Below are 10,003 nucleotides of genomic sequence, written 5' to 3'. Positions count from 1 at the left end.
ATAAAATGTTATCCGGAAACATGAGCCAGCGCGAACGGTGTCAGCGCATTGGTTTCCTCACTCGCCTTCTGTTTTCACAAGGAAAGCCGAGTAACCTGTAAGCGTCAACATTTTACCACATGCCTTATAAGCCAAGAATACATTTTTGCAAAATTGATTGCACAGAATGAAACATTAGCTCAATATTATAATCCAGAAACCAAATCCGCGTCTAAACAACGAAAGCACTACGACTCACCACCGCCATGAAAGACATGCATACAAACCTCAGCTAGCAAGGTGATGCTGACAGTTTTTGAGATCAGCAAGCAGGGGTGGGGAGGAATTTCCTGCCGAAAGGTGCCACCATAATGAGGACTTACTATGTTAACTTGGGCGCGAAATTAAGGGAAGCCAATCAAATAAGCAGGAGTAGCATCTGAAAAAGCGCCCCGCTCTTGTACGACAATTCTTTTGTTCACAACTCGTATGCTGCTAAAATGGAAGCAAGCTCCTGTGGATATGAAATTACTCGCCGTACCCCGTGCTGCCCGGACCTGGTGCCCTCAGATTTCCACATTTTTCCATCTATGAAGCTATATTTGAAAACCAGGTAGTTTCATGAGGATGACGCGTTCATCACCGAAGTCAAGTTTTGGCTCCAAGGACAACCTGACGACTTCAACAAGAGTGGTATCCGTAGCTGCGTATAACAATGACAGAAATGTGTATCTCTTGGTGGCGGCTATTGTAGAGAAACAAAAATTAATATGGCAACTCTCGTGCTCCTCAGACCGGACGACGGGGGTCAGGTGAAATATTTATTGAACGCCCCTTGTCGCTGCAACCGTCAGGTAGCAAGCATCTCCAACGTTCCCCATAAGGACGATTAAGGTAAGTTGAGCCTTCCGGAATTTAGGTTGCTCGAAGCACATGTTAAAGCAGTATGACTAGTGTTTAGCTGCTTTTTCAATTGCTGCTTTGCTACAATGTTGAGAAAATGTGTATCTGACAACAATAACCCAAACGAAACGGAATACGTCCGCAGAACGGAAACACGTGCGTCGACCATCTTGGGCACATTGAGCTCACGCAATTATTACTGCTCCGGACGTTCCCGAATGTTTTCCATAAACTGCAATTTCCTGATTGCCTCTCGGCGTAAGGACGCAGGCGCCGGCGACTCCAACCATAATGGACATTGCAGGGGCCGTGCAATGGCGTCTGGTTCCCTTCTCCTGTTCACCGGCGGAGAGCAGGTGGCGAACGGTGACACATATACGGCGGAGGGGCGGGAGGGTTAGAGCGTAAAGGGGAGAGGGGCGACAATTACGGAAATGACTTATGACTGTCGCGTAAACAAACGCCGTCCCGGGAGCGCCCTTAAGCTCTTTCTCATGACTCCGAAACACACTCGGCGTTAATTCGCAACCTGCTCTAACCGGAGCATCCGGGGACCTGTGGGAGGCGAGAGGAAGACCGAAAGGAGGCCGCGCGTGGCAGGCCTGTCGCCATGCATTGCCGATGGCAAATGGAAAGAGTGATGGCGTAGAGCCTTCTGGATAGTTTATAAGCTTTGGCGCCGCAGCCAGGTCTGGGTTTATTATGCGGCGCAACGTTCTCGAGCGCCATATCTTTGTAGACGCATTAAAGCTCCCGCACGCCACATGTTTTCCACAAGGGCTTCCTCCTGAATGTGCCATGCCTCCGGCCTCTTCAGTTCTTCTGCGCAATGGCTTCACGTTCGCCGGGTTTTCCTCCCGACGTACACCACAACAATGAAAGCATAAGAAGCCAACAAACACCGACACCAAGGGCAACATAGGGGAAATCACTTGTACTTGCTAATTGAAAAAAGAAATGATTAATTAAAGTGGGTGAAAAAACAACTTGCCGCAGGTAGGAAACGAACCCACGTCTTCGCATTACAAGTGCGATGCTCTTACCACTTGAGCTACCGCGGTGCCGTTTTCCCATCCACTTTCTGGGCTATTTATGTTTTTAGTACTAGCCTTCGGGCGCGTTGGGGGACTGCGCTGCTCAGTTCAGGCCTGGACCAGCAACTGTGGGCTATCCAGCAGGCCGAGGAAGCTGCCGGGAGACACGGTCTCTCCGCTGGCTCCTACGTGGGAACCAAGTCCAGCAATCTGCCGGAAATAAATAAAGTTCTTCTCTTTCTCTCTCTAGAACTAGCCGGAGAGTGCTAGCCAGCGTCACCACTCACAAACCTTGGCGGCGGATGTGGAACATCCTTTCTGCCATCGGCGTCACGAGTACATCATATTTTTGGGTGAAGGCAACTGGTCAATAAACCCACATATGGTACCTGAAGACATCCACGTTGCCGGATTCGAGACCCTCGTTATGTAATGAATGAGAAGAAAGCGAACCGAGGGGCACGATTTTTAGTAATCATAGCATAAGAAGCCAACAAACACGGACACCAAGGGCAACATTGGGGAAATTACTTGTACTTACTAATTGTATTAAAGAAATGATAAGTTGCGAAGTGAAATTATAAATTGCGAAATTATAAAATGCGAAGACATGGGATCGTTCCCCACCTGCGGCAAGTTGTTTTTCCCCCACTTTAACTTCCATTAATTTATCATTTCTTTAATTCAATTAGTAAGTACAAGTGATTTCCCCTATGTTGCCCTTGGTGTCTGTGTTTGTTGGCTTCTTATGCTATGGTTACTAAAAATCGGGCCCCTCGGTTCCCTTTCTTCTCCACCATAGCAATGAAGTTGTCTTTAAAAAGCGCATTAACTAAAAGTATACCGCCTAAAAATGTTGGTCAAGATTTTCGTATCAGAATTTAGGCAGAGCGTTTTTTTTGACATAAAGGGTGTGATGGTGGTGTCATCGCAACCTCAATATGTATCAAAGCGGATGTATCCAGGCCGAAGAAAGTGCTTGAAAGTGCGTAGACGTAAAGCGAAGCTTATTTCATTCTGGTCATTATAATTCCGGCTCAGCAGCTTACTGCAGCTCATCATCATCATTTATTATTCCCTCAAAGGCCCCTGCTTGGGGTATTACTTAAGAGGGGGGCAGCGGTTACATATACAGAATACACTTAAATTGTTGAGGTATACAAAAAAAAATGCTGACTCTCCCGTAATCGAGAGTAGACGTAAGCATGAAATGACTACCGCAAAGCAGATTGGTGCTACGACACGGACATGAAAGCTTACTGAGGCGAAATGAACCTGTTTTGAACTTAACCTCGTTGCAAGCCTCGTCTGGGCCAAACAACCATCCGCGGAACGCCGGACGCTGCCGGCCGGGTCACGCAGCGTGGCGCCATCTCTCGAAGGAGGTGACGCCAAACCCGCGCCGCGGAACTCACGGATCACTGGCGTTGAAAAGAGCACGGGCAACCCTGTCTTAGCGGCAAAAGATGAAAGTCAAGTGTATGGTGCACTGTATCTGCCTTTTGAACGTCGCTATTGGAAATGACAAATTAAACTTCAGCGTAGTAGAAGTTACAGCTTGAGTGATATTGTGAACAAACATTAGGAATAAATTGGAAGGAATATTCTTTTGTAACTTGTTTGGGAAGTAACCAGCGTGTGTATTGCGGTTCTGTACAAGCGGTTGGGTGACAGAGACCGCATTTTCTTAAGGTTTTACTGGTTGCCCGGGTGATCTTGTTTTAATCTCACAATAATATGCCAGGAAGTTCTCGCAGGTTCCCGTTTCATTCTCGCGGCCATTCTCGTCTTGAGTGCCCGCATAACGGCTCTGGATTTTCGCTCAAGGTCTCTTGAAGGCTTAATATATTTCTTGCTTAATATTACCTTCTAGGATGCGACTTGAAACGAAATTAGCAGCCTTCACAATTTTGGCAGGAATATTGTCAGTTCTGGGAGCACTTCATATTTTAACTTTGTTAATTAGATTAAATACACCAGTGGAAGTAACAGAGACAGAAGGCACCTGGGCAAAGCCCGATCTTGGTACTACATATGCACCATCAGTTGGCTCGTGAGTAAAAACTGACGTGAAGTGCGTATTCATTACATCTGAGCGTTCCTCATGAGGAACATGAGACCCATAAAGATTGGTTAAATACATATTACAGGGGCGTTTTATTGAGTTTAAGATATTCTAAGATTTTTGGGGGTGACAATAGAGCTAAAGATTTAAGAAAACGTTATTGAAAAAAATTTTAGAGCGTCCTAAAAGTTTTGTAGGCTCGTGTAGACATGAGAAATATTGTTTTCATTTATTGATCGTGGTAGAATTTTTAACTGCGCGCTAAAGACACTTTTCTTATAATCTTTTGATCATGTCAGAACAGCAGAGCTTATTTGAATCAGTTGGCATGCGGACCGTGGTTAAATGCTTGTCTATTAAAGTTAGTATTTTTTATTGTAGAGTACATTATTTTTGTTCATTTGACATAGTCAGGGCACAGTTACAAAAATACTAAAAAATTCAAGATCCGATTTAATGTCAAGAATATTGGCGCTTCAGTAGTCGCAAATGTATTTTTTGGATGGTTGGCACGCTGGAATATCATGTGATAGGTTGTTGTTAGGTAGCTGTTCCTTTTTCATGTCCGCGTATTCAAGTACGAATATATGTGATGGAGGCAAGCCTAGCATCGCGTCACGAGCCAACATGTCTTATTACGACTTCGCGTTAGCATATGGTAAGTAAACTTCGTGTATAGTAAACTTACACACTGCAAAGTCCTTCAATAGATTTAAGTGAACACCTGCTGAACAAAGCTCGGTGAAAAGAACGAAAATGATCTTCATTCGAAAATAGGAGTCATTTAATGACAACAGTCTCATAGAGTCTAACATGCGAAAGGGCTCAAACGAAAGGACAAGAAACAGCAATGCAGGCGCCAAATATTAGAGCTTCTTCATCTTGACTTGTTTTCACCCTTCGCCTTGCTCCACAAACTAATAAGCCCAAGGGAGTACGGGCCAGTGCACACGTGTATAGAGCGCGGGAGTGGTTTGTGACGACATGCATTTGCCCCGTCTAGTGGAGATAACAGCGTCACAACAGCTTCCTTGTCAGCAAGATGGACCTTATTGATAGGTCACCGCTAGTCACGGTCTCCTCTGGGCAACAAATATAGCTTTGTACTGAACGATAGGTAGCGCTAATCGATGAGGCACGCCTTTGTTGTGCATCTTGGCGACTGCTGAGGCTAGCCAGCTGCAAGGTGGCATCGGTGATAAATTCGTCACTCAGGAATCAGGCCGTCTGGTGCCTGTGGGCACCACCAATATATTTTGGGCCCAATAAATGAGTCCTGATGAAAACGACTGCATGGTGTCCTTTGATGTAGTTTCGCTGTTCACTAGTGTGCCTGTGCCTCTCGCGCTTTCTGTCACACGTTGTGCGCACGAACATGACCCCCCCCCCCCCCCCCCCCACTGAAAGACCGCACTCACCTTTCTATTAATAACATTTGGAATTCTGCCTTTCAAGCTCCTAATTCTCTTTCAACAACCAGTGCTATAGACTAGTGGAACTACTATGGGTGCCGCAGTCTCGGTCACTATCTCCGCACTCGCCATGCAGGCCATCGAAAAGCGAGCGCTTTGAATTTTCACCCCCAAGCCAAAAATGTTTTCACTACATGAACGATTGTTTTTGCGTCGTAAAGTGATCCGAGGCAGACAATTTGCTCGCGCACCATAGAGCTGGCTATGCAGTTTACGGTGGAACGCGAAAATTCTGGTTCTCTTCCTTCCTTAGACATCCTCGTAAAAAGAGAGCAACCGAACCTTTTCTTTTCCGTATTCAGAAAACCAACACATACAGGGTGACATCCTTCACTTTAATTCTAAGCACCCCACCTACCACAAGTTTTCTGTAGTCCGAAGCCTCGTCAAAAGACCCGAAAGAATTAGCTCATCCCCGCACCTCCTTAAGGAAGAAAAGAACGCAGTAATCTGTGACTTTAGGATGAACGGTTACACAAAGGCAGTTATTCACTGTACCCTCAGCCGACCGAACGAGAATGAAAGGAAGACGGCGGCTGCTGAGTCACCCAGGCAACGCCACCGTGTCTCGATACCCTACCTTCGAGGTGTCAGCGAGACATTAGCCCGTGTGCTTCGTGGGGCAGGAGTTGACGTGGCTCACAGGCCTCTCTCTACGGTCAGTAGCGTCCTCCCTCATCCAAGTGACCGTGTTCCTGTCGAATAGGCGCAGGACATTGTGTAAAAGATTACCCGTACCGAATGTGCTGCGTCGTATATGGGCGAGAATATAAACTTCCCCGAAAGTATTCGTCAGCCCATGAATGACCTTCGTCACCTAAACAGAGAACGCAGTGCTGCGGCCGAACACTGCGAGCTTTTTGATAACCAGATTAGCCCCAACGGCACTGTCGTCTTGGACAGAGAAGACAACCACCAGCGGCGGCTCTTTTTGAAATCCTGGAACATCTAGTACGCCGGGTAACATCAATCGTTCGTCAGGAGCACTTCCCGCCGTTTACTCTCGCGGTCTACGAAAAGTGTCTGTGCACCTGTCAAAGCGCCAAACACGCATATTAGCACTGCTACACCTCACGCCATCTCGCCCCTGAAGAAGGAGCCGGTCGGGCTCCGAAACGTTGGGGTTTAAAAATAATTTTTGGTTACAGTTTTCCTTCTCTTTAATTCTGTTGTCCCCAACCAGGCAGATATCTGCCGAATGTTTACCTTTGATTCAACGCTTCTTGTGTCTGAAACGTGCGAGAATGCGTTTCCCTTTTCCCATCACAAATATCTCAACTTGGAAGTTTCCCTGTTTGTGCGGCCTTTACCAGCGCACCGTTGCCACGCGTTCTAGTCCGAAGCCTGGTTGCAAGCCCGTTAGTTGTTCGACCTTGTTTTCGTTGCCTATGCAGAAGCGGGCCCACAAGAGCATCCCCAACGACCATTTCATCAAGAGCTTCGGGTTGTATGGTGATATTATTTCACACTGTGTCTCCTGCTGCTCTCACTTCCGACAGAATGTGAACTACCGAAGCGAACAAACATTTTCACTAAATTGAGGTAGTCGAGCTGCCTGCGGACGCGAGCGAAATTCCGGAGTCTATCACCCGCGTTCAGCAGACATCCAAGGCTAGTCAAGACAGAACTATCGGCACTATAGCAGGAGAACGCCGTGAAGGCAAGGACAGATCAAGAAGCTGACAGAAACATTCTGGAAAGTGCGAACGTTGGCCGTGAGCAACCTGAGAGTAGGCAGTCCTTGCTTCAATCTTTAAAGCGCAATTTAGTCACGTAAGTAGTACGTTGGCGTGAAGCCTACACAATCAGACATGGAAGACGACGTTACCGTCATATCCCCTGAAGATAACGAGAAAAAAACGGAACCGCTGAAACGAAGCCCACGAGGGAATATCTAACGGAAGGCGGTTGGGAAATGGGATGAAGCAAGCCTGACGAAACTGTTGCAACGTCAGGGAGGTATGGTAAAGTGAATTTACCTCGAAACCTTCTCCACAGCCATAGCCACAAGGAAAGTTGTCCTTTTCGTGCGATCATATCGGAGCAAAATTTATGGCAAAAAGAGAGAGAGAGAGATAGACGCGATGGGAAAGGCAAGGAGGTTAAACCACTAAACTAAGGCACCCGGGTGCACCGTTCTCACGCCAGCTAATCCAGGATCGTATATTGGCATGAGCTAATAAATCCTCTGCCTCTACGTCTGTCTCAAGGGGACAGATATGTGTCTTTATTTCGTGTCCCAGAATATCACTCCCGCAAAAATGCGACAAGGCTCGACGGCTCCGCTCGAATTATCTGAGTCCCTTAGTTAACACTATAGTTGCAAATAAATATATGCAAAACATTATTACCTTGTGAAGTACTGCCTTGGTGTTTCCATAATAACGCTGGCATATTCGGATAAAAGAATATCCGTCTTCCACTTAATCTTACTGCCATCTGTGCAAAGCGGAGGAAGAAAACGACTTGTTTTGAAGGTCCAAACACGGGTACGTGGCCGATATTGTCTGTATCTTGCAAATATGTGTGAATATTGTGAGGTTTAGTGCCTTGGCCACGCAGAGTTCAAGCGGCGTCATCCAACGTGTCTGCCAACGTGTCATCAATCGGGCACTGGTCTCATTTATACTTTTTTCGTAGAGCACAGGGGTGGTGGAGTGGGGGAGGGTGTTCAACAGCACTTAGTTCTGGACGGCATTAGCCCAGCATTGACACCTGCCTTAAATAAAGTTATGAATAAATAAGCAAATAAAGAAATGAAGCGACGCAGGAGCAGAAAAACGCCCCTAAATACTGGCGGCGATTCAGACATAGCTACTGTAGCTGAAGAAAGTTAAATGCATGAGCACATTCATGTCATAGCTTGTGTATGCCGTTAGGTTAAAATGGTGACCTAAAATGAGTGCGGAGTGAAAGTCAACCCTTTAAAGAGAAATACGATTCGCACGGCAAGCTAACCGCGCCGTCTTTCGAACTGTCGAGCGACGAATATGTTTCTAATAGAAACAAGGGGCGGAAAAATGTGATCGTTCTATTCCGATGCGGTTCCTTGTTGCGCTTTGTCAGCAGTTCCAATAGCGCTCTTCGCACGCTATCACCGCTATCACCGGGATCGGCTGGTCACGAGCGATGGTTGATAGGAAAAGAATAAAATCGAGCGAAAAGGACCTTTACATTCAGAATCAGAATCAAATTTTATTACTACATAGGAAGTTATTACAACATGTAATATACAGGAGGAGGTCCCGGAGTCGGAGACTGAATTGGGACCTCCTGTACATGGTATACACGAATGGAAAAGTAAGCTTAATTAACGCAGCGACAGTAATAAATACAACTATAAAATAAGTTAGAAAGGCGGCAATTATAAAAACAGTAGAACACGAATTAAATCAATTAGGCAACATAGGGAAACATGAACAAATTGAACAGAAAGGGGGCTTGTTTAAACAGTTTCATACGTGATTGATAAGCATGATATAAACTTCAGTACTTACCAATAAAATTGCAAACGCGTGCAATGCGGCATATACAAAAAAAAATGTTATGTAAGGCTCGGTTGGTTCCAAAGGAACTTCTTCAATTCTGTAATAAATGAATCTGGTGTCATTAATTTTAAAACAAATGGTAGCGAGTTCCATAATGAAAAAGCGATGAAATGAACAGATTGCTTGCCGTAGTTGGTTCGAACTTTGGGTAAGATGAGATTTTTCTTAAGAGCAAATCTAGTGATGTTAGTGTTGTCCAGAAAAGAAGATAGAATGAAAGAAAAGGGAAATTGTTGATTTGCTTATATAACCAGATACCTAGATTATATTTAATTATGTCGGACACTGTAAGAATATTATTGGCTTGTAATAATTGTTTGGCGTTGGTGTATTATAAGCTAAAAGTTATAATTTTTATTGCTCTATTCCGGACGATTTGTAGTGGCGTAAGATGAGTACTGTATGTATTACCCCATGTAATGATACAGTAGTTGATATGTGAAGGAATGAATGCATAATCTAATGATAACAGAATAGAATGTGAAAAAAAAGGGACGAGCACGAATGAGGATGCGTATACCATAAGAAATCTTTTTTTTTTTACACCTGAAATGTGGTGACGAAATTTTAAGTTTCTATCTAGTCTGACGCCCAATTACATGCAGTCATCACTAGTCTGGATCGAGTACTGTGGCATGCAAATGGAAGGAAGAGGAACTAATGACCGTTGATATGAAGTAAAGACACTGAACTTAGATTTGGCTGGATTAAATTGTAATCTGTTCAATTTACACTAGTGTAATATGTTGAGAAGGTCCGTGCCTACTTTATCTACTAGGCAGTTCATGCTTTTATCTGAGTTAAATATTGTAATATCGTCAGCATACAGCAAACAGTTACAGTGTGTGATGGAATTAGGTAGATCGTTATTGTATATTAAAAACAAAAGTGGGCCCAAATTGTACCCGTCTGGTACCCCTATATTAGCCATTATTTGCTTTGAGTAAGTCCCGAAAACACTGACCACTTGGTTTCTATTATGGAGGTAACTACGGATTAGTA

General features: G+C 44.9%; 1 non-coding gene across 1 annotated transcript; it reads right to left on the bottom strand.

Moving 5' to 3' along the window:
• Positions 1 to 1,870: 1,870 nt before the first annotated feature.
• On the bottom strand, positions 1,871 to 1,943 carry Trnat-ugu (transfer RNA threonine (anticodon UGU)). Its single transcript has one exon. It is a non-coding gene; the product is annotated as a tRNA-Thr (tRNA).
• Between the last annotated feature and the right edge of the window lie 8,060 nt (positions 1,944 to 10,003).

Source organism: Dermacentor silvarum, chromosome 1 (assembly GCF_013339745.2).
Source record: "Dermacentor silvarum isolate Dsil-2018 chromosome 1, BIME_Dsil_1.4, whole genome shotgun sequence".
Taxonomy (NCBI): domain Eukaryota; kingdom Metazoa; phylum Arthropoda; class Arachnida; order Ixodida; family Ixodidae; genus Dermacentor; species Dermacentor silvarum.
The sequence above is the reverse complement of the archived record's forward strand: the minus strand, read 5'-3'. Positions and strand labels throughout refer to the sequence as shown.